Here is a 22,303-nt window from a genome sequence, read left to right as displayed (position 1 = left end):
TCCAGAGGTCTCCAACTCAAGTCCTAGGATCCTGGCCCACAGATTTCAGGTGAGATAGAGCAGGGTGCATGAGTTAGACCTGGGACATGAGGTGTGCTCTACAGTGGATCCCTGTGGGATCCACTTGTCCAGGTCTCCAAGCTTTGGGGATTTGGCAAAGCCACACCCCACTCCCCAACACGCTGGAGAACAGTGGTCCCTATCTGCTGAAGGAGTAAGTTGTCAAGCAATAGGAGAAAGTTTGAGATGTCTGGCTGAACCTGGCAAAACCCCCAAGTCCAAGACTCACTGCGATGAGACACCAGAAGCGGTAACGCTGGAGCTCTCCTGCCTAGTGTCACCAATAAACCACTGAACAGCCAAAGCCAGCTCCAGCATTTTATACACTAAGGGGCTGTCAGGGCCTGCTCTGCCCTGGAGGCTTCTCTTTCCTCCAGCGTTCTGGCTTCTAAGATAAGGCCTGCCCAGAAGCTTGCCTGTGGGTATAGGGGTAAGGGTAGAGGTCCCTTGTGGCCAGGCATCTCGGAGATCGGTGTCGAGAGATTAGACTGGTGCAGGACTTCCGCTGCCCTATTTCCTGGCTTAGGGCTCATGCAGTGAGAAGGAAAAGAAAGCCAGAACAATTTGGGTTAGAGGAATCCTTTTCCTTGAGAGACTACACCCCAGGGTGCTGGTCTGCGCTTTCAGGATAGAGCTGCAAGAACTGGGGGACAGGCGGGACACGTGGCTAACCTAGACCTTAGGCTTGGGGAGCTGTGGCCTCAAATGGGCCTTGCCCCCTGCCAGCTTAGCACCTGGCTGAGCCTTGATCCCTACCTCTTCATGCAGAGTATACCTGGAAGGGTTAGGTCCTGGCTAGCAAGATTTCATAATAAGGGCAAAGCTGGAAACAGCTGAATTGAAAATTAGGGTTTGGAGAGGGTAGTTATCTGAAGATTGAGAACTCACATTCCTATTTGGAAATACAGGAATAGCCAAAATTAGGAAGACAGATAGTTCTGTTTTCCTCATAATGCTATATCCTTATAAGGCTGTGACATGAGAATTGGCCTACCTTCATTCACCCATTTGCAAACATAAGGATTGACTGACAGGGAGAACACTAGTACTACATGTGTGCTTCTTGCTGTCTCTTTTGATCTTATACATGCTCCCGAACTGGGGTTCTCATGTATCAAAGTAAAGTTCAAAGATTGGAAGTATATTGCCCAGTCATACTAAAGGTGGGAAGCTTTAGAGCCCAAACTTGAAAGACAGCGCTGTGGGTGAGAGGGCTGTATTTTTTCTGGCTGGGGTCAACATTCTCATCAAGGGTGAAGAAGAAAATTCTTGCCCCCACCCAGAGGTATGTGCTAATTCATGATGAATCAGCTCAAACACTTTTGCCTCTGATTTGTAATCTTCATGGATCCTTGAGTTCACTTTCTTCCCTTCTAGAGCCAAATAGGGAAACAAGGCATAGCTCTGCAGGCAAGTTTCCTAGAAGGTCCCTGAAGTTAAAGATATGATCTACCCAGCTGCTAGCCTCAAGTCTTAGTGATCTGGACACAGATAAGCTCTGTCTGATTCATATCCTGGCCAGCAGATCTCCAACATTCCTACCAGATCTGAGACCACACACAAAGCCAGTTGGCCACTGTGTCCCATGGACATTGCTCAAAGCAAGGCCTGGGTTGAGCACTGCTGGCTCAGCCCAGTTATCACTCTCCAGAATAAACCATGAACTTTGAACCAAGGGGATAAATGGCTGCACTGAGGTTACTTATTCTGGGAATCTTCCTAGAAGAGGAGTTCTGAGTTCCACCTGGGGCAGGGGACAGATTCCAGGTTCTGCTTCTGGTAGGGCTTGAGATATGGATATAGAAAGGGCTACATCTTGATGAACTGGCCCTCGTTAGGGCCTTCTGGGTCCCATGACAGTCAATGCAGCAGCCCCACTAAGGTGGTGGTTTGTCTGCACCATCTTCACTATAGTTTGTCTGGCTTCTGTCCTTTCTTCGCCCTTCCTTTCACTTCATCGCTGGATTAACTGTCAATGCACCCTCTGTCAGTCTCTCTGAGGATGTGACCTACCTGTCATGAATTTCCATCTGGGCCTGAGCCACATCAGGTCTTACTTTCATTTCCCTGGGCCAGTCTATACAAGTCAAGGACAGCCAGATGTTGGCTCACAGCCAGGATATGTCTCATAAGCTGAACTCCTCTCTCCAGCCTCTACCAATCTTGAGGGTTCTATGAGCAGAAAGTCCTGCCAGGCCGGACCTCGTTGCCTCCTTGCTTCCTCTCTGAGGAAAGTAGGTGACTTGAGGTTAGCTCTGGCTTCGAACAATGATCGCCAAATATGCTCTTAGATAAAACGTATTGTGGTTATTAATATTATTATTATTTGGATAGGGTTCTCTGTAGCCTAGTCTGGCCTGAAACTAAAGAGCTATAAGATGACCTTGAATGTCTGATCCTTCTGCTCTGCCTCTTATCAACTGAGCTACACCTTCAATCCCTCAAACTTTTTTTTTGAGCCTTAGGTGGCTTCAATAAGGAAGTGAACTGAACCCAAATGGGGAAGGCTTGACTCCGCTGGGCTCCTGGGTCTGTGCCAGTTTACTGGCAATGTGCGAAGAATACCCATCTGAGTGCTTTGACACTTGCCTTATTAGCCTGGCTGCACTTAAGAGATTGTCACCTGAGAACCAAGCTGATTATTTTTTAGGCAAGATAACAGACTGGAAACTAGAAAAAAATTGTTAGAAAATCTTAGAAAGCACATGTATGATTGTGGTTTGCATGGGTGGGGAACCTCTGTCAATGTGCTTCCCAAAGTGCTAAAGGACATAAGCATGGGGAAAGGGGAGGGGTAGATGAGGAATTCACCATGTCTGGATATCTACCCCCCCCAGAAAATGAGTTGCATCACCAGTGCAAGAAAAAAAAATAGCTAGAATGCATTTGGGGTTCAAGGTTTAGAAGTGAGGCTTCAGGGGTCCTTTTGGCAATGCTTTCGCAGAATCAGAATTGCATCCATTCAAGTGCAATGTTTGTAAATTCACACTGAGCAAGGAAGGCAGGAGTGGAAGGGGACAGGAACAAAAAAAAGGAGAGGGGAGAAACATATTCAAACTTTTCCTGGCAAGAAAACAAAAAGGAAAAAAAAATATCCTGCTTAATGAAATTCCACCTTTTGTGTGTGTGCTCAAGAATTTTTTTATTATTTATTTTTTTATGTTAAATATTTTTTATTTTTTTAACTTTTATTAACTACACTTTATTCACTTTGTATCTTCCTATAACCCCTCTCCCCTCCTAATTCCACCTTCCTTTCTCCTTCTTCATGCATGCTCCTTCCCAAGTCCATTGATAGGGGAGGTTCCCCTCTCTTTCCTTCTGATCTTAGTCTATCATATCTCATCAGGAGTGGCTGTATTGTCTTCTTCTGTGGCCTGGTAAGGCTGCTCCTCCATCAGGGGAGGTGATCAAAGAGCAGGCCAATAAGTTTATGTCAGAGGCAGTCCCTCTTCCCATTACTATGTAACCCACTTGGACTAAACTATCATGGGCTACATCTGTGCAGGGGTTCTAGGTTATCTCCATGGATGGTACTTGGTTGGAGTATGAGTCTCTGGAAAGAAACCTGTGTTCAAATTTTCTGGTTCTGTTGCTCTCCTTGTGGAGTTCCTGTCCTCTCCAGATCTTACTATTTCCCACTTCTTTCATAAGATTTCATGCACTCTGCCCAACATTTGGCCATAAGACTCAGCATCTGCTTTGATAGTCTGCAGGGCAGAGCCTTTTAGAGGCCCTCTGTGGCAGGTTCCTAACTTGTTTCTTGTTTTCTTCTTCTTCTAATGTCCATCCTCTTTGCCTTTCGGGATAGGGATTGAGCATTTTAGTCAGGGTCCTCCCTCTTGATTAGTTTCTTTAGATGTACAGATTTTAGTAGGTTTATCCTATATTATATTCTTAGGTTGTGTTTATGTGTACATCCTTTCATCATATTTACATATATACTCTAAACGCTTGCTGAATAATTGTCTTTCAATATCTTTCCCACATTTCAACTGAATTATTTTTGGGCACTAAATCTAAACCTAATTCTTATCAATATTTGGAGGTTTTACTTGTTTTGAATGTGTGGTTTTATTTTTTTTTAGTTAACAGTGTGTACACAGTCTCTTACACCAGAGTCATCATATTTGGGTCTCTAACAAAATAATGAAAAACTGTAAATAGTACTAATAATGTTAATGACTAAAATGAAAGTAACAGAGTGCATTTTACAATGTTCTCAGATCTTCTTTTCAGACAGGACATTTTATGATGAAAATTTTTTCATGAGGCACAAATGTCTGTTAAGTTTAAGACTTGTTTATAACATTCTCTTGAAAACAAGGTTTGAGATGCATCCTGAAGTCATAACATCAAATGATGTACAAAGAGGATATAATCACCTTTGAAGATATGGTCTCCTAGGGATAAGTATGGTAGGATTAAAAGCTCAGGACACTTTCTGAGGATATGACTTCTCATAAAACCTAATGAAAAAAAATTATTCTTCCCAGAAAATGAACATGTACATAAAACCAAATACATATAAAGCAGTTACAGAGTAAATGTCAGGAGAAGGACCAGGTTAAAAACTAACACCAAATAAGTATCACTGTTGCTGTATCTGGAATTTCTACCTTATTTGGAATGCAGAGACAAGAAGACTGTTAACCCCTGTATTGAAGGAAGTGCATCTGCATAAAGAAAAACAATGTTTCGCTTCTCCTGCTCCTTTTTTTCTCCTCCCCTTCCTCCTCCTTCCTTACCTCCTATATGTGAAGCAAATGTTCTACCTCTGAGTTGTATTCCTGCCTTCTGTACAAAACAGGCAGAAACAAATAGTCTTTGGATATAATGAAGCCAGATGCTAAAGCTCACTAAAGCTTAAAGGAAGTATCTTGTTATGGGATAAATTAAAGAGAACACAGAGAAGGCAACAGGCATAGAGGAGGCTGTCCTAGTAACAGCAGTAACAGAACAAGAATTCAGGAAAAAGAATTTAGGAAATGATTTTTACAGGTGGCCCAATGGCTGGCATTAACAAATAAAATGCTATATGCTCCCATCCTTGAGGTGGGAATTCTGTATTACTATCAGATTATGAAGACTTTATTAAAGGAATTTACTGATTAAAAGGTTATTTGTCCTTCCACAGATAGTTATTGTGAATTAGGTACCCAATACTGTGCTAAATTCTGAACACACAGAAAATGATTCATGAAAACACCATTCTTTCTCTATAAGCTTACAGCCTTGTGGGTTAATCCACCATAATCAAACCTATAGACCATGCATAGAAATGTATACATCACTATAAATTCTACTATGAAACCTAACGGAAAGCAAGAGGTACCTAACACCCCAGAAAAGATAAAGAACTTACATACTCTCAAAGGCTGAGAGATGAGAACATTTTAGTTCAGTAGGGGAGATGAAAGAAGGTGAATTTGTTTGCAGTATACTAGGGAAGAAGAAAGGAATGATAATGATAATAATAATAATAATAATAATAATAATAATAAAAGATTAAAGAGGGATGGTAGCCATCCCTCTCTGCTGCTGCTGTTCTTTTCATCCTTGCACCCTCTCATGTGCCTCTATGCCCTCTAGTGGTGACGGGAGGCAACTTCTCCATCATTTCTCTCTGGAACTGTTGATGGTTTAATCAGCAGAGCTTGCAGGGCTGGTGGTCCCCAGGGAGAGCCCAGGATGGGGAGGCTCTGTCAGGGTGACTCCAGGAAGTGACCACGCTTCCTCAGCCCGGTTCCGGATGGAACTCGGAACCCTGGTTGCCAGGTAACGGGAGGCCAGCAGCAGCAACAGCAGCCTGGACAGACCAGCCGGTCCAAAGGAGCTGGAGAGATGAGTCTCTTCTGCTTCCAGACCTCCACGGGCTCAGGTCTCAGAGAAGACAGCGGTGGTCGCCTGTGCCGCTGCTGGAGACATGTGGTGCGCTCCCTGACACATTTCTGGCCTGTTCCCCACTGGGAGACCAAGGTAACCAGGGCTGTCCTGCAGCAGGGAAGCTTTCTGGTCCACCCCACCCCCCATCCACCGCGATCGCAGCCTGGAAGAGTGTTCCTGTTGGGACACTGAGGAACGCTTTTCATGCCTGCTTCCCGCTTAGGTGTAGGGAAAGTGGTCATTGGTGCCCCTCGGGGTTTGCACACTTAAAGCCTCCCTCCTGCCCTGGTCCTTCCTCATAGCGAAAGGTAGTGAGCCTTCCTTCATGGCATCCTCATGCTCAGCAATGATCACATGGACTATCTGAAGCAGATGATTCCCTATTTGCCCACCTTCTGGCCCTTTATCCAAAGATTGCCACCATCTGGTTGGTTCTGGACCTGATGCTGAAAAGGCAGGAGAGTGGTTCCACCAGGGATCTAGCCAGCTCTCAGATCTTCTCCTGCTGTTTCCCAGGGCCAGTGCCCTGTGCCCTCACAGAACCGGACGTGTGAGTCCCAGCAGCCTGAGTCCCAGGCCAGACCCCTTAAAGTGACATGGCCAAACATGGGTGATTGTGGCAGGGTGGGGCTCTCACAGGTGCCATTCACCTTCCCCAGGGAATCTCACACACCACCCTTTCTCATGCCCTGAGCGACCTTTCCCCGTTTGTGTAAAGGATTCTGGACCCCATTTGCGGTGTTTGTTATGGATGGAGCCCCTAGCACCCCCACACCCATCCCTGGGAAGATTCTAATAGTTCCTTCTAGATGTCTGGGTGGCTTGGGGACACGGGGCAGTAGGGGTATCACCCCCGTGAACTGTCACAGGTATAGATCCTTCAGGCGGAAAAGCAGACAAAGACATGAGTAGGCTTGGGGTGGAGGGGGAGGTGAGCAGGAAGGGGCGTTTAAGGCCAGGGTGGAGGGCCAATTTTGGCCAGGAGCCTCACCTTTGGGGTTCTCTACCTAGGGACTGTCCTCACGACCTAACCTGCTGGTAGAGGACAGAGGTTTCCCACTGGGCTCCTAGGTTTTGATCAGCAGAGGGAGAGACAAAAAAGGAAAGGTCCTGGGGGATACCAATGCCCCCCCACAGTTCCAAAGAGAGGCCAGACTCCCGACACAGTGTCCCTTTGCCCTGCTCTCACCCACAGTGCCATCTTCTCGTTCTTGTCCCAGTGGCTGCAGAAATTCTCCCAGGATTTCTCTGGGGCCCCCGGACCTTGCCATCGTGAGACGGCTGCTGGACTATGCCAGGATCCATGTGCCCACTGCAGAGCTGGACTGCCAATCTGGGGAGATCCTCCGGGTAATGGATAAGCCCTAGATAAGCTGAAGCCTGAGAAGGAGGAGGAGAATTAGGAGGAGGAGGAGGACCGGAGGGAGGCGCCTAGTGAGGTAGCAGCTGATTCAAACCCCGTGTCCCACAGGGGAAGTGTCCTGAAGCTCTGGCCAAGGAAGCAGAGGAGGAAGACTGTCAAATTGACTGTCCTGCGGGTAGGAGAGGGGACTGTGCCTTCTCTGGCATGGAGAGGCCATCTTGGGTTAGCTCACCCCATTCTGCGTGCCTTCAGGCTGCTCCCTTATCCCAGATGATGGCTCACCCCTTTTTTTGCTCAGATCCAGGGCTACTTGGGACCTCAACTGCAGAGCTGCCCATGCAAGACACCTTGGTGGCACAGGAGAAACGGAGCCTGGCTTTGGGGGCAGATGCTAAGCCCCAAGAGGATGCTGAGCTCTTGGATCCCATGGCTGCAGGATCCCCAGTCTTGCCAGAAGCTGGACCAGTGAAACCTCTGGCTTTAGTATCAGAGGATGCACAGGTCCTTGTGGACTTGGCTGATGAGCTACTGTTTTCTCCACTGTAGTGCACTTGGGGGCACCCAATCCCCTGTCCTCGCTGCCCGAGGTAGACCTATAGTTGGTACAATTGCCGGCTGAACTGCACCTTGCGCCTGCTCCCCTTAGAGAAAAGATTCCCTTAATTTTATACATTTTTAAATTGCTGTTTTTCACTCTTGTGTTATTGTTGTTGGTTTCATACTATTATTATTAAAAAGGTGTTGCTTACTCAACTTAAGTGATGTATTCAGAGATGGGGCCTCCCCATCGGCCCACAGTGGGTGGCTTAGCCAAGGGGTATGGAGCCTGTTTTTGTCGAGAGTTTCCTGCGAGTTGGGCATGTGCATCTATCTATAGAAGATGCTGCCAGGTGTGTAGTTGGTACACAGGGGGTCTACTGGGATAGATTGAGCCCCAGAAAAAAAAGCCCAACAGGGCCAGTGCTTGACAGCAGAATTTTGGGGCCACAGCTGGGCCAAGAGCTAGGCTCTGAGGACCAGGACCGGGACCAGGACCAGGAACAGTACCAGGACCCAGCTCTGTGGACACTATCCCTGAGGGGAAAAAAACCCTATAATTTGAGATACAGAGTATATTTTGGGGGATCATTTAAATACATGATATTTCTACATAGCCATGCCTGTTTTAGAACTCAGTCTTTGGAGCTGGGCATGATGGCACACACCTGTAATCCCAGCACTCAGGGAAAAAGAGACTTGAATTTGAGGCAAGCCAGGTCTACAAAGTAAGTCGAGGACAGCCAAGACTACACAAGGAAATTCTGTCTAAAATACAAACAAATAAATGAATGAACAAACACAAAAGAGAGCTCACTGTGTGGACCAAGCTGACCATAATTTCAGAAAGATTAGGTTGCCATGGACTCCCAGGTCTAGGATGACAGGTATGCACCTCTGAGCAAAGCTAAGATATTTTTTAATGACTTATTCTTGAATCAAGGAATGAAAGGATAAAATAAGATGTACAAAGGTAACATTTTTTCTTCTAATGAACAAACAGTAATAAGTCTTCAAATTCTATATTTATTTACAATTGCAAAATCATTTCTGATGTTGTCAGTAAGTGGGTTTTCTCCTTTGCTTTAATTTCATCCATTGAAAAATGTTTGAGTATGTATGTGCCAGTGAGAGGACAACTTATTGCTGTTTATTATCTGTTTACAACCCATATATGAGTTTTCGACAAGAAACCCAAAGAATGTTTTGGTCAGTGAAAAAACTGGCCCTTATTTAGGTTTAAAATTATTTACGTATGTACTAGTGTGTGAATTTATATATACAAAGGCCCAAGTATAGAAATATTAGAAAAATTCTATAGGAGTAATATTGGCTACCTAGAAATTGAGCTCAAATCATCAGGCTTAGAAACAACCAACTATTCCCACTGAGACAATTCTCTGACATTCACTTGTAGATCTGAGACAGTGTTATGAGCAAGTCCTTACTCCTAAGAATGAACTAACACATCCCAAAAAATGACAGCATTATATCATTTTAATTTGTACATAGTAATTATTATTATTATTACTATTACTATTATTATTATTATTATTTATTTCATGTTTTTCCATCCTTATATGACAACAGGTTTATAATCTGGATAGAAGACAATATTTTACTGATGTAATATTTCAATTAAGTTTATTTGAGTATCAATGAACTTAGTGGGGAATGTCTGTGGTAAGCAAAACTGCCAACTTGACTTTGAACATCTTATACCAATGACCAAAATAAACCCCACAAAGCTCTCACCAAGTCTTCACACATCTGTCATGGTCTAAGAACCCATACTAACATTGCACACACACAACATGTTTTTTTTAAATAAATATCATTGCTGTTACATTATTTAGCACCCCTAGATAATTCTCTCAAAAGGCAGTACTTCAACAATAGGTGCCGTATAGTAACTAATGGGAACATGAAGAATGGAAATTCAAAGTATATACATACATACAGTCATACATTCATACACACTATTAAGCATTTTAACATTAACGTTGGTAAAAATAGAACACATTGGGGGAACATCTTCCACCCTTGGACGTGTACTCAGATGGCTGACACATGATAATCAAGATTCCAAATGCAGTTTTGCCTAATTACTGACAACCAAATCAGACTTGAAAAAAATATCTTAAAGGAATTTGTGAAAATGTAAAACAAAATCACCACACTTTCTCAGAGACCCTTCATTGAAAAGCATGATCACACTCTATCTGATATTAATAAGCAATGGATCACATAGATGATGGCAATCTCATTCTATACTTTGCAGCAGAAAAAATACCTATCACCAAGTAGAAATGCATTAGATCAACAACAGCCACAGAAAGAATATCAGAAAGACCTAATAAGCTTCTGTGATTGGATTTGATATGCATACAGCAAACTTCAATACCTACACCAATGTTTCAAAATATAGAACACAAACCACAATTGGTGACCTCCTCCATTACATTATAAGTGAACATGGTAAATAATTTACTTCCTCCAAAGCTATGATGAAAAACAGATCAAAAATGTTTCTTTTCACGATTAGATTCTTAGGGTGTATAGATTTTAGTTTGTTTATCCTGTATTATATGTCTAATACCCACTTATGAGTGAGTATATACCCTGTGTGTCTTTATGCTCCTGGGATACCTCACTCAGGATGATCTTTTCTAGATCCCAACATTTGCCTGCCAATTTCATGATTTTCTTATTTTTAAATGCTGAGTAGTATTCCCTTGTGTAAATGTACCACAATTTCTGTAATTATTCCTCAACTTTGGGGCATCTGGGTTGTTTCCAGCTTCTGGCTATTACAAATAAAACAGCTACAAACATGGTAGAGCATATGACTTTGTTGTATACTTGAGCATATTTTGGACATGTGCTGGATCTTGAGATAGCACTATTCCTAATTTTCTGATAAAGTGCCAAATTGATTTCCAAAGTGGTTGTACAAGTTTACATTCCCACCAGCAGTGGAGGAGTGTTCCCCTTTCTGCACATCCTCTCCAGCATATGTTGTCACTTGAGTTTTTTATCTTATCCATTCTGATAGGTGTAATGAAAAATCTTGGGGTCATTTGATTTGCATTTTCCTCTGATAACTAAGAAAGACTTTTGAGGGGACCAAAGTTCTACAAGAAGAGCAACAGATGATAAAAATACTGGGCACAGGGGTCTTTTCTGAGACTGATACTCCAACTGAGGAACATGCATGGAAATAACCTAGAACCCCTACAACCCCTTCCCAGATGTAGTCCATGGCATCTCAGTCTCCAACTGAGATCACTAGTAATGTGAACAGGAACTGTCTCTGACCCGAACTCAGTGGCTGGCTCTTTGATCACCTCCCCCTCAGGGGGGGTGCAGCCTTATGGCCACAGAATAAGATAATGCAGCCAGTCCTGATGAGACCTGATAAGCTATGGTCAAATGAAAGGGAAGGACAACTTCCCTATCAGTGGACTTGGGGGTGGGAATGGGAGGAAGTTTGGAAGGATGGTAAAAGAGAGTAAGAAGGATGGGGCTACAGTATGGATACAATGTGAATAAGCTGTAATTTATAAAACCATTAATAAATTTTTAAAAAGTGAAAAAAAGAAAACTATCTTTCATTATTAGAATGTTTTTTTTTGTTTTGTTTTGTTTTGTTTACATTCCAGGATTTTTTTTTTTTTTTTTAGAAAGAGATTCTCTGTATGGCCTTGACTGAGTTGTCATGTTTTCTAGACCAGGCAGGCCTTGAAATAACACAGATCCATCTCCCTCTGCCAGTCATAGTGCTGGTATTAGAGGAATTCGCCAACAGTCCAGGCTTTGATTTTTTCTTTTAATTTAATATTTAATTTAATTTAATATGTTTTAATTTTGAGGCATGGTGTCTCAGTGCATTGTTGCCAGTCCAGGACTCTCTTTGTAAACCAAGATGACTTTGAACTCACATAGACCCACCTTCATCTGCCTCCAAAGTTCTGGGATTGAGGATGTGTGCCACCATGCCTGGCAAGACTTTCTTATAGCGTAGGCACACTATGTGATTTCAGACATATCTAGTCATGCAGGTGTGAAGGAGCCAGTTTTTTAGACAAGATTGCTCTCGGTAGCTGTGCATGTCCTGGAATTGTTTTGTGGACTAGGGTGACATTGAACTCACACAGCAGCATGTTTGTGTCTCCTGGAGAGATGGGATTAGAGACATGTGCCACTATGCCTGGCTCATTTTTTGTTTTAATCTTATTTTTGTTTTGTTTTTTTTTTAAGACCGAGTTTCATTGTGTAGGCCTGTCTATTCTGGACTCTCTTTGTCAACCAGAAAGACATTGAACTCACAGAGATTGGTCTGTGTCTGCCTCGCATGTGCCTGGATTAAAGGCTTGTGCAAGTACACCGGGCAGGACCTTAGACATTTAAGGATTTGTTTAAGAGAGAGATTCATATATCCTAATCTTTTAATAAGGTTTCTGAGTATTATTATCAGTGTGTGTGTGTGTGTGTGTGTGTGTGTGTCTGTGGATGCATAGATGTTAAATCAGTCATTGCTGCCTTCCTCACAGTCCTTTTCAGAGCAGAGCTTTTATTCTCATGACTAAGAAATTTTATTTTATATTTTTAGAAAAAATATCTCTTAGCCTTCCTGTTTGTGTGACGGTGTGATATACCCTGGATCTGGATTCACAGACAGTGGTAGGTGTTAGCGATTGAACCTAGGTTCACCTCGAAGAGTAGACACTGCTTTATCCACTGTTCATTATGTAATTTTAAAAATATAGTATAATCACTGTCAAACAAAATGGTACAATTATTCAGATAGTGAAATTTTTGCAGTGAATAAAATTCAGAGATGCTCCCCCCCACTGCCTGTAGGAATGCTGGGACGACAGGCGTGTGGTGCCTCATCCATCTTTTTTTTTAATATTTGAAAGAGAATTAATATCTGTGTCTAACTCCCAATGACGTAATTAAAGGAGACCCAAGGACTCCTTCTCCAGCTACCAGGGCCTTTATTACTGTATGTATTAGCAGCAGCAGCAGAAGCAGAAACAGCAGCTAAGTGTGTTAACTTCCGGGAGAGGGGGCGGGGCGATGACGTCACAAAGCTTCTGACCAATTATGAGGCCAGGGTCAGTACAGCGTGGCAGGGAGATTTACATACACCCTGATCAGGGGAAAGACTGTGTGGGCTCTGAGGACGACTTTGTGCCACAGCGGAAAGCAGCATGGTGAAGGGGCTTACTAGGCCTACTGCGAGGAACACCAACATTTAATGGTGGGTACAGCACGCGTGGTCTTCTGGGATTTGTAGGCGGTACCCTGGCAATGGTGTATGCGGGAGAAGGGGAGAGGGGCCAATGCTTGACTGCAAGCAATCCCAGGGGGCATCGCGCGGACTGGACGCCATTTTGGTGGTTCTCAGATGCAATCCCAGAAGACCTTGCTGCGAAGACATGTTTGTAGTTCTCAGGCAGGTGGGTCTCTGCCGCGATGCATCTTGGGACTGTTGGTACTTCACTGACCAGCGAGCGCTCCCCAGTGGGAAACCAATGATAATGGTTGGTCTGTGACTAGAAGCTTTGTAGTTACGAACCCTTCCTTGTCCAAGGCCTGGGAGATGGCGGGAAGTGGAAAGGGGGTGGGGGAGGGGACTCAGAGCCTCCAAGCCCTGAAGTCTCTGCTCCTTGCAGGGCAGATTCGGAATCAAAGCCGGAAGGGGCGGGACTTCCGCAATAGGTACGCTAGTGTCTTAGCGGGTTTTCCCAGGTCAGCGTCCTTCCTATTCAAGCTCTTCGCCATAACATCCACGGGGAGGCCATGGGGGGTTCTCCGTCCACCGCCTGACTGCCTGCCGCGGCTCGTGCGTGGGGCCGACCACAGGCAGGGAGATGGCGGGAAGAGAGAGGCACAAGCCTCCTCGCCCACTCAGCCTGTGCGCATCCTGGGGAGATGGGTTTACCCCTCCGGGAGGTGAGGTTATGCACGACCCTGTACAGGGTGTTCTGGCGCCCTCTGCTGGCCTCTGCGGGTGCACAAGCAGGCAGGACACTAAATAATGCTTAGGGTGCTGGAGGCTGAGTAGTTAAGGTACTCTGTGCCTAGTGGCTAGGGTGCTGGGGACTAAGTACACAAGGGTCTGGCCACATTTGCTGGGCTGAACCATACACATTTGGGCAAAGAGAAAAAGTAAGAAGTGGAGGAGAAGGAAGAAGAGGAAAGGAAGGAAAGAAAGACAAATGTCTGTGTGAGTTTTACAGAAAACCTCTCAGCTAATTAAAATGTGGGTACTATTTGGTGTTGATTTGCTGAACGTCAACCAACATACACAGGAAAATGTACAGGCATTCTATAGTGATATTAATAATTTATGTTTTTCCACTTGGCAAATAACATATTTTCAACTAGAAGGAAGTTGTGACACATGGCAAAGCAGCACATTATATTTAGAGTCTGTATCAAATTAGAATGATTTGATGAACTTTTTCAGAGGAAGCTTCTCTATTCAAAGTCAAGAACCATCCCTTGCTTAAAGCATTTTCTCAAGGCACCTAGATTCACCCTGTACCCAGGAGATTCTTACTTCCATAAATCCTGGGTTGACAATTTTGATTGCTCGCATCCTACTTTGCTATGTAGAAATTGTAAGCCATACCTAGCATATACTTCTATGAAGATTAATCCAGAAGGAATTGTTGTAATGAATAATTCTGAGCCCAGCTATTCTATCTCGAATGCAGTGTATGCAGTGGCCTGTACTGTCCATAAAATGCTGTTGAGGAAAACTGAAATGGGATCTAAACAAGACAAAAACAAGGGTGTACTTCTACCATGGTCGTAAGCCTCACTCATAAGCAAGAGAAGCACCAGGATCTAACATTATTGGTAAGTAATTTACTGTGGTCAAGCCAATAAAACATTTTCATCTTATAATTAAAAGTATAAGTTAAAATGGAAAAGGGAACTATTACAACATATGCATATACGTCTATAATTGTCTTACATGATTTTGGGACTGAAAGCACCGATTTGAAGACATTAAATTTTAATATATTTCAACAAATGTTTTCCTAATGTGAGGTAAAATTCTGTAAGTTGTAAGTTTAATCAGTGCAAAAATATAGCAAGTTCAGTAACAATTTATTTTTATAATTCATGGAATATATCCAACACCATAAGATATAGACAAGGGGATCATATCCAATGTAGCCATTTCACCAAAATTACAATCTATATTTATGACACAAGACCATAAGAAGATCCCTTTGTGGACAATAAATACCCTGTCCTAGAGTCAACAGTAACTGAAAAGTAATTTGCTTTCAATTTTTAATTTAGTATTATTTAGTATTAATAAAGTAAGATGAAGGTGAAACCAAAACTGCTTCCATTATGAAATTTTAGAACACAGACAGTGCACTTAGCCTGGGACATATCTCAATGTATTGGTGATACATGCAATGTGAGGGTTTTAAACAAACAAGATATAAACTTAGGACTCATTTACACTTATAAGCCTTGGAGATCACCTTCAAATAGGGTATCAAGAATATCGTTGAGCAAGTCAATTGATCTCTTCATTCAGTCAATGATAGGAAAATACAAGATGAACTCTGAATGTTTAGTGTACTATGTAAGTTAGTGTTATGGGAATAAGTAATATTTGACATAGATATTGACATAGTCTATAATCATGGCTTCTAGTCATAATATGTTAGGTAAGTTAGTATGTCTCTTGTTCAGATAACTGTATACCTATACAGAAGTTCTTAAAAACATGAGTTATTAATTAGTTATCACAGTATTAGGTTGAGTTATTACTTTTCAGGAGTTGATTTTTTTTTTGTTTTCAAGATAATATTGTTGTCTTAACAAAATCTAGAAGTGTTTCTTCCTTTTCCCTTCTGTGGAATACTTTAAGGAGTATTGCAGTGAGTTCTTTGAGACTTCTGTAGAATTCATGCTGAATCTAAACCTATGCTTGCTTTCTTTTATTTTTTTCTTTTAATTGAAAGATTTAAATTACGTTTTCTGTCTTGGTTGTTATGTGTCTGCTTAAATAATTTACTTCATCTTGATTTAATCTTTTTAGATCTTATACATGTAGAAGTCTACCAATTTATATTTTATATTTGAATGTTTAGTTGAATGAAGAGTTAAAATATGAACTCATTATTCTTTGCTTTCCTCAATGCATGCTGGGGAATTAGAATTAGATCAGAAATGATGCAGTTGACATGGAATTAATAGAGAGAAGACAGGCATTTCCAGAAGCAGTATTTTTCTCTCAGTCAGAACACTGATGTGCTAGTCTTTTGAGGGGGGGAAGTGGAGATTCTGTGCTGTAGTACTAGGGGCTGGAGATTTTAAGTGGCTTGATATGCTGGAGGACATATTGTGGGATTTCAATGTATAAATTTCTGGACTTAGTTCTGCCTCTGAGGTTTCATTCAGGAATTGTGAGTGCTGGCAGTTATTCTTGAGCATAGGGTAGTTTTTAAGCAAGCATTTTTTCAGCCTGATATTAGTTCTTTGTTATTGTTTGTAATGCTATGTTCAAAAACGGTGTGTGTGTGTATGTGTGTGTGTGTATGTGTGTGTGTGTAATGACAATGAAAAAAGACACCACAATTTTGCAAAAGAGCAATGAGGAGTGTATGAGAGTATTTCAAAGGAGGAATGAGGGGGGTAATGATGAAATTACATTATGCTTGAAATAACATTATAATTGAAAAAATAAAGAAATAATAAAAACAACAAATAAAATCACTGTCATTGATGTATTAAACTTTTTTGAATGCAGCAAAAATTCTAATTGTTTTGTCTAAATGTTTTGTCTAACAATCTTTGTCACTTTGTTGTGGGATTGGGTTTCTTAATACTGAGGTTTTACTGAAAGATGTTTATAAATTCCCATTATTTTGTTCATTTTGGTGTTTCCTTAGTTTTTAAAAATTGATTATCATTGGTTACTTTCATTTCTATATTTAACTATAAATTAAATACAATCACTTAGAACATTTAGTTTTCTTATATAAAGAAATGTTGTTCATCCTTGAAAACATACATATAATTAGCATTGTAAGAAATAAGCAGTTTATATTTCAAAATCCATGTATATATCACACATGAAGTAACGATGAAGAAAGAAGCTTTTGATTTGAAGGTGAGTATGTGTGTGGGGTATGTGGGAAGGCCTGGAGGGAGAAAAAAGGAAGGAAGAAATTTTGTGATGAAACTATAGACTCAACATAATTGATAAATTTTAATATCCAGAGGTGAATACTGAGGGTGAAAAGACTGTGGCACATGAATTCAGGGTCAGAGACTGATATTTGTATCTTTCTGTATACCTAAGCTTAGTTTGAGCATCTTGATGAGGAAGTCAAAAGTAGTTTCATTTAGGGATTAACCCCCAGTCTCCTTACTTGGAGCCTGGTGCTTTACCATTTGAGCCACTTAAGGCTTTTTAGTCTCCCACCAAAATTACTCTTTTCCTAATGTTGTTATTGCTTAACAACAGGTGGTCTTAATTAGACTGACAAAGTGCTCCAGGCTTGTTTACTCAGACACTTTCTTCAGGCCACTATGGGCTCACTGGCCATCCTCTGTCCTCTCTCTGAGGCAGGCTCCCAGGGCTGGTAGAGGTTTAGGGTCCCATTGCCTTCTGTGAATGAATGAGAAATGGAGAGAAAAGAAAGAGGTCTCAGGCATACACACTCACTGAAACAAATTTTTCAAACAAATTCCCATAAGCTTACATATGATGATGATGATGATGATGATGATGATGATGATGATGATGATGGTTTTAGCTAGCATTTCCTCTGCATAAACTGCAGCAAATTCAGGCTGCCTTTGGGAGAACATCTTCCCTGTCCACCGGTTATGGCTGGTTCCCACATACAATCACATAGACAAATGATCAGATATATAAACCTGTACATATTTATATACATATTCCATGGATGATGCAAAAGGAGCACCTTACAGGCAGCAACTGACATACACTCACGTAACGTGTACAAAAACAGACATATTTCATGCAAACACATCAATACACATATTTACATATTTACAACTCATGGATGAAGCAACTTCCAGCGGGCTTCAGTCCTGCTTATGGTCTGGTCTTAGCTTTTTTATTTCTGAGACAAAGAAGTAAATTCGTAGTAAAAAAGGTAATTGATTACAGATAAAAATAATTAAAAAATGTAACAGGTTACATGTATTTTCATTAAAACTAAATATTTTGTATTTGTGTATCCATTATAGTTCATGCGAGTTCAGAATGACAAAGGTTGACAGGTGTTAAAGGTTAACAGGGTCCAAGAGATTACAAGAAGATATATGTCTGCTCAATTAGGACTGACCTGGCTACACATTCTCCAGCTATCTCTTAGTTTGTGGTGAGTTCAGGACCAAAATTTTATCTGTCTTTCATTCCAAGATACAAAGTGAATTTAGACTGACAGTATTTTATGCCATAAGATGACAAGGCATAAGGAATTGCAGTGAAACAATTTGTATATATTGATGTCAAGTTTTGTATTTAATTTAGTCATTTCTTGGTTGCCCCATTATAATTTGCAGTTTTGGAAGAGTAAACTTGCCTATATTTTAGCTGTATACAAGAGTGAATGGAGCTATCCCTAGACCGAGATTATCTGAAGCCACAATCTATCTCAAGCCCTTCTCTTAGTGAGGCTTATGGAGAACCACAAAAGTATTTATTGCAGCCATAAAACTGTAAAATTGTTTTAGAAGTTCTAAGCAAGTTAATTTCTAAAATTGTTTGAATCAGATCAGGAATTATATAATCAGGAATTAATTTATCTGAATAGCAGCGCATCTTCCTAAAGATCCCATAGGAATTTTATTCCATCAGAATGGGTAAAAACAAAGAAAGTGAGTGTTCATGTCAACTCTGATTTTTAAATTTAATTTAATTTTATTAATAATACTTTATTCAGTTTGTATCCCCCATAAGTCCCTCCCTACTCCCCTCCCAGTCCCACCCTCCCTCCTTCACCCATGCTCCTCCCCAAGTCTACTGATAAGGGAGGTTCTCCACTCCTTCCTTCTGATCTTAGTCTATCAGATCACATCAGGAGTGGCAGCATTGTCATCTTCTGTGGCCTGGTAAGGCTGCTCCCCCCTCAGGGGGAGGTGTTCAAAGAGCAGGCCAATTAGATTATGTCAGAGGCATTCCCTCTTTCCATTACTATGTAACCCACTTGGACACCACACTGCCATGGGCTACATCTGTATAGGGGTTATAGTTTATCCCCATACCTGGTACTTGGTTGGAGTATGAGTCTCTGGGGAGACCCCTGTGTTCAAATTTTCTGGTTCTATTGCTCTCCTTGTGGAGACCCTGTCCTCTCCAGGTCTTACTGTGTCCCACCTCTTACACAAGATTCCATGCACTCTGCCCAACAGTTGGCCATAAGTCTCAGCATCTGCTTTGATAGTCTGCAGGGCAGAGCCTTTCAGAGGCCCTCTGTGGCAGGTTCCTAGGTTGTTTCCTGTTTTCTTCTTCTTCTGATATCCATCCTCTTTGCCTTTCAGGATGGGGATTGAGCATTTTACTCAGGGTCCTCTCTCTTAGTTAGTTTCTTTAGATGTACAGATTTTAGTAGGTTTATTCTATGCTATATATCTATATGAGTGAGTATATACGATGTGTGTCTTTCTACTTCTGGGAAAGCTCACTCAGGATGATCCTTTCCATGTCCCACCATTTACCTTCAAATTTCATGATTTCCTTATTTTTCATTGCACAATAATACTCCATTGTGTAGAAGTACCACAATTTCTGCATCCATTCTTCAGTTGAGGGGTATCTGGGCTGTTTCCAGCTTCTGGCTATTACAAATAAAGCTGCTACAAACATAGTTGAGCAAATGTCCTTATTTGTATACTTGAGCCTCTTTTGGATATGTGCCTAGGAGTGGTATGGCTGGATCTTGAGGAAGCGCTATTCCTAGTTGTCTGAGAAAGTGCCAGATTGATTTCCAGAGTTGTACAAGTTTACATTCCTACCAGCAGTGGAGGAGGGTTCCCATTTCTCCACAACCTCTCCAGCATGTGTTGTCACTTGAGTTTTTCATCCTCGCCATTCTGATGGTGTAAGGTGATATCTCAGGGTTGTTTTGATTTGCATTTCCCTAAAGACTAATGACGTTGAGCATTTCTGTGTTTCTCTGCCATTCGATATTCCTCTATAGAGAGTTCTCTGTTTAGCTCTGTTCCTCATTTTTTAATTGGATTACTTGGTTTGCTACTTTTCAGCTTCTTTAGTTCTTTATTTATACTGGATATTAGCCCTCTGTCAGATAAAGGGTTTGGCGAAGATTCTTTCCCAATCTGTCTCCTAACATGACTTGCCTCTCCACTCAACTCCCACTTTTCCTTATAGTTGAACCAACTGCATTGATTGTTCCTGGTACTTGAGGATAGCATGGGAGGTTCTGATTGGGCTTTCAGTCATTTACAGGCTGTTACAATGGATAATAAAGTTAGATCTGCCCCTTTTATTCTTGTCTCTGGTGTTTGATTCCCAGGCGGATTCTGTGTGGGCTCTGTTGCTACTCACTCCAATTCCGGATGGTTCCTGATTCCCACATTTATGTAAATACTGGCAATCAGGACTAGTTATTTGCAAGACCAGCAAAACCTCTTCATGCTGAGCCAACTCTCATGCCCTATGTTGCCTATTTTTGATCAACATTTACATTGCTGATGCTTTCATCTGTTATTTGTAAGTGTTTATAGATTTCATTTTAGGAAGATCATTATCCATGTTACAATTTAAAGTGAGGCACTTCAAGTTTCTAGAAGATATGTACATAACTAGAGGGAATGTATAGCTCATGTAGAAAGTTGAGCAAAGAGCTGTCAGTTCTTTCTATCAATTGTTTGATTAATTTTTGCAGAGTATTCTGTGCCCCTGACTATTCTGGAATTTATTGCATAGACCAGGCTACCATCCAGCTCTATGAGATATACCTGCCTCTGCCTCCTGAGGGTTGTTGGAATTAAAGGCATGATAAAATACATCCACCTTGCTCATTGTTTTTATGCTTAGGAACTGTTCATACAATTTCTATGAAGTGGGCTAAGCAGTTTATCTGTTTACTTGTCTCTCCCTCTTTATGTCTGTTAATTAGCATTCATCTTACAAGGCTACGTTTTTTTTTTTAATTTTTTAATTTTATTATTAATTACAGTTTATTCACTTTGTATCGCCCTTGTAGTTCCCTCCCACCTCCCCTCCCAATCCCACCGTTTCTGTTCCCCAACCAGTACCCCTCCCCCAATCCACTGATAAAGGAGGTCCTCCTCCCCTTCCCTTTGATCCTAGTCTATATGGACTCATCAGGATTGGCTGCATTGTCTTTCTCTGTGATCTGATAAGGCTAGGCATGGGGAACACACCTGCAGGATAAGCACTCAGGAGGCAGAGGCAGGAGGATCATGTTTCCAAAACTTTTTAAAGAATTATTTATTATTTATACAACATTCTGCCTGCACATTAGATCTCAGTATAGATGGTTGTGAGCCACCATGTGGTTGCTGGAAATTGGACTTTTAGAAGAACAGCCAATACTTTTAACATCTGAGCTACCTCTCCAGCCTTGGTCCCACTTTTCTTCATGTTGCTTAAATTTTCTAAAACATAAATGAATGTGTTATGAACATCTGTAGAAGGAGGAATTGTTTTCCAAGGAAGAAAATGAAAAGATGATTAATAAATGTCTTAATGATTCTTTACTATGGTCACACATAAGTTTGAATGAATACTGTCAAGTTCATCTCAAATGTCACCATATGGTGAATTAAATTTATCATTGTGTTTTCAGGATGATGTTTCTTACTCATGACCACCGGGAGGCTGTATGCTGTCTTAGCTGAGCTAACTGGATGGATGAGTAAATTGCACCTTTTCATGGGGAGGTGGGGGTGCCAGCCTTGAACTTGTGATCCTCCTGTGTCAGCCTTCTGAATGCTGGGGTTCAAAGCCTGGGCTGCTAAAGTGAGAATACTGAAGCAGATGGTACATTCATATGTTTGTGATGATTATCACCTTTTAAGATTTCCAAACTTGATATGGTTAATATATCTCACACATTTAATAATTATTAAAATGTATCCTTCTGCCATGTCATGCAACCCCTAACCAACTGTAATTCCAACTTCAGGGGATATACTGTCCTCTTCTGTCCTCCATGGAAACACACACACATTCATACACACATGAACATATGTGTCTTTTAAAAAGTAAGTGTGCAATTGGCATCACAACCAGAAAAGCATAATTTGAAGAGATGCAGCTGAGAAGCACCGTGATAATGTGGCCTTGACTCGCAGAATGTTTCCTCAAGTGTTTCACACCATTCTTCTTCAGTAGAAGGTGTTCATGTGTTCCCTATACAAAACAAAAATAGACTGCTATGTCTCCCTACA

The sequence above is a fragment of the Meriones unguiculatus genome (assembly GCF_030254825.1).
Source record: "Meriones unguiculatus strain TT.TT164.6M chromosome 13 unlocalized genomic scaffold, Bangor_MerUng_6.1 Chr13_unordered_Scaffold_28, whole genome shotgun sequence".
Taxonomy (NCBI): domain Eukaryota; kingdom Metazoa; phylum Chordata; class Mammalia; order Rodentia; family Muridae; genus Meriones; species Meriones unguiculatus.
Note: the sequence above shows the minus strand (reverse complement) of the source record.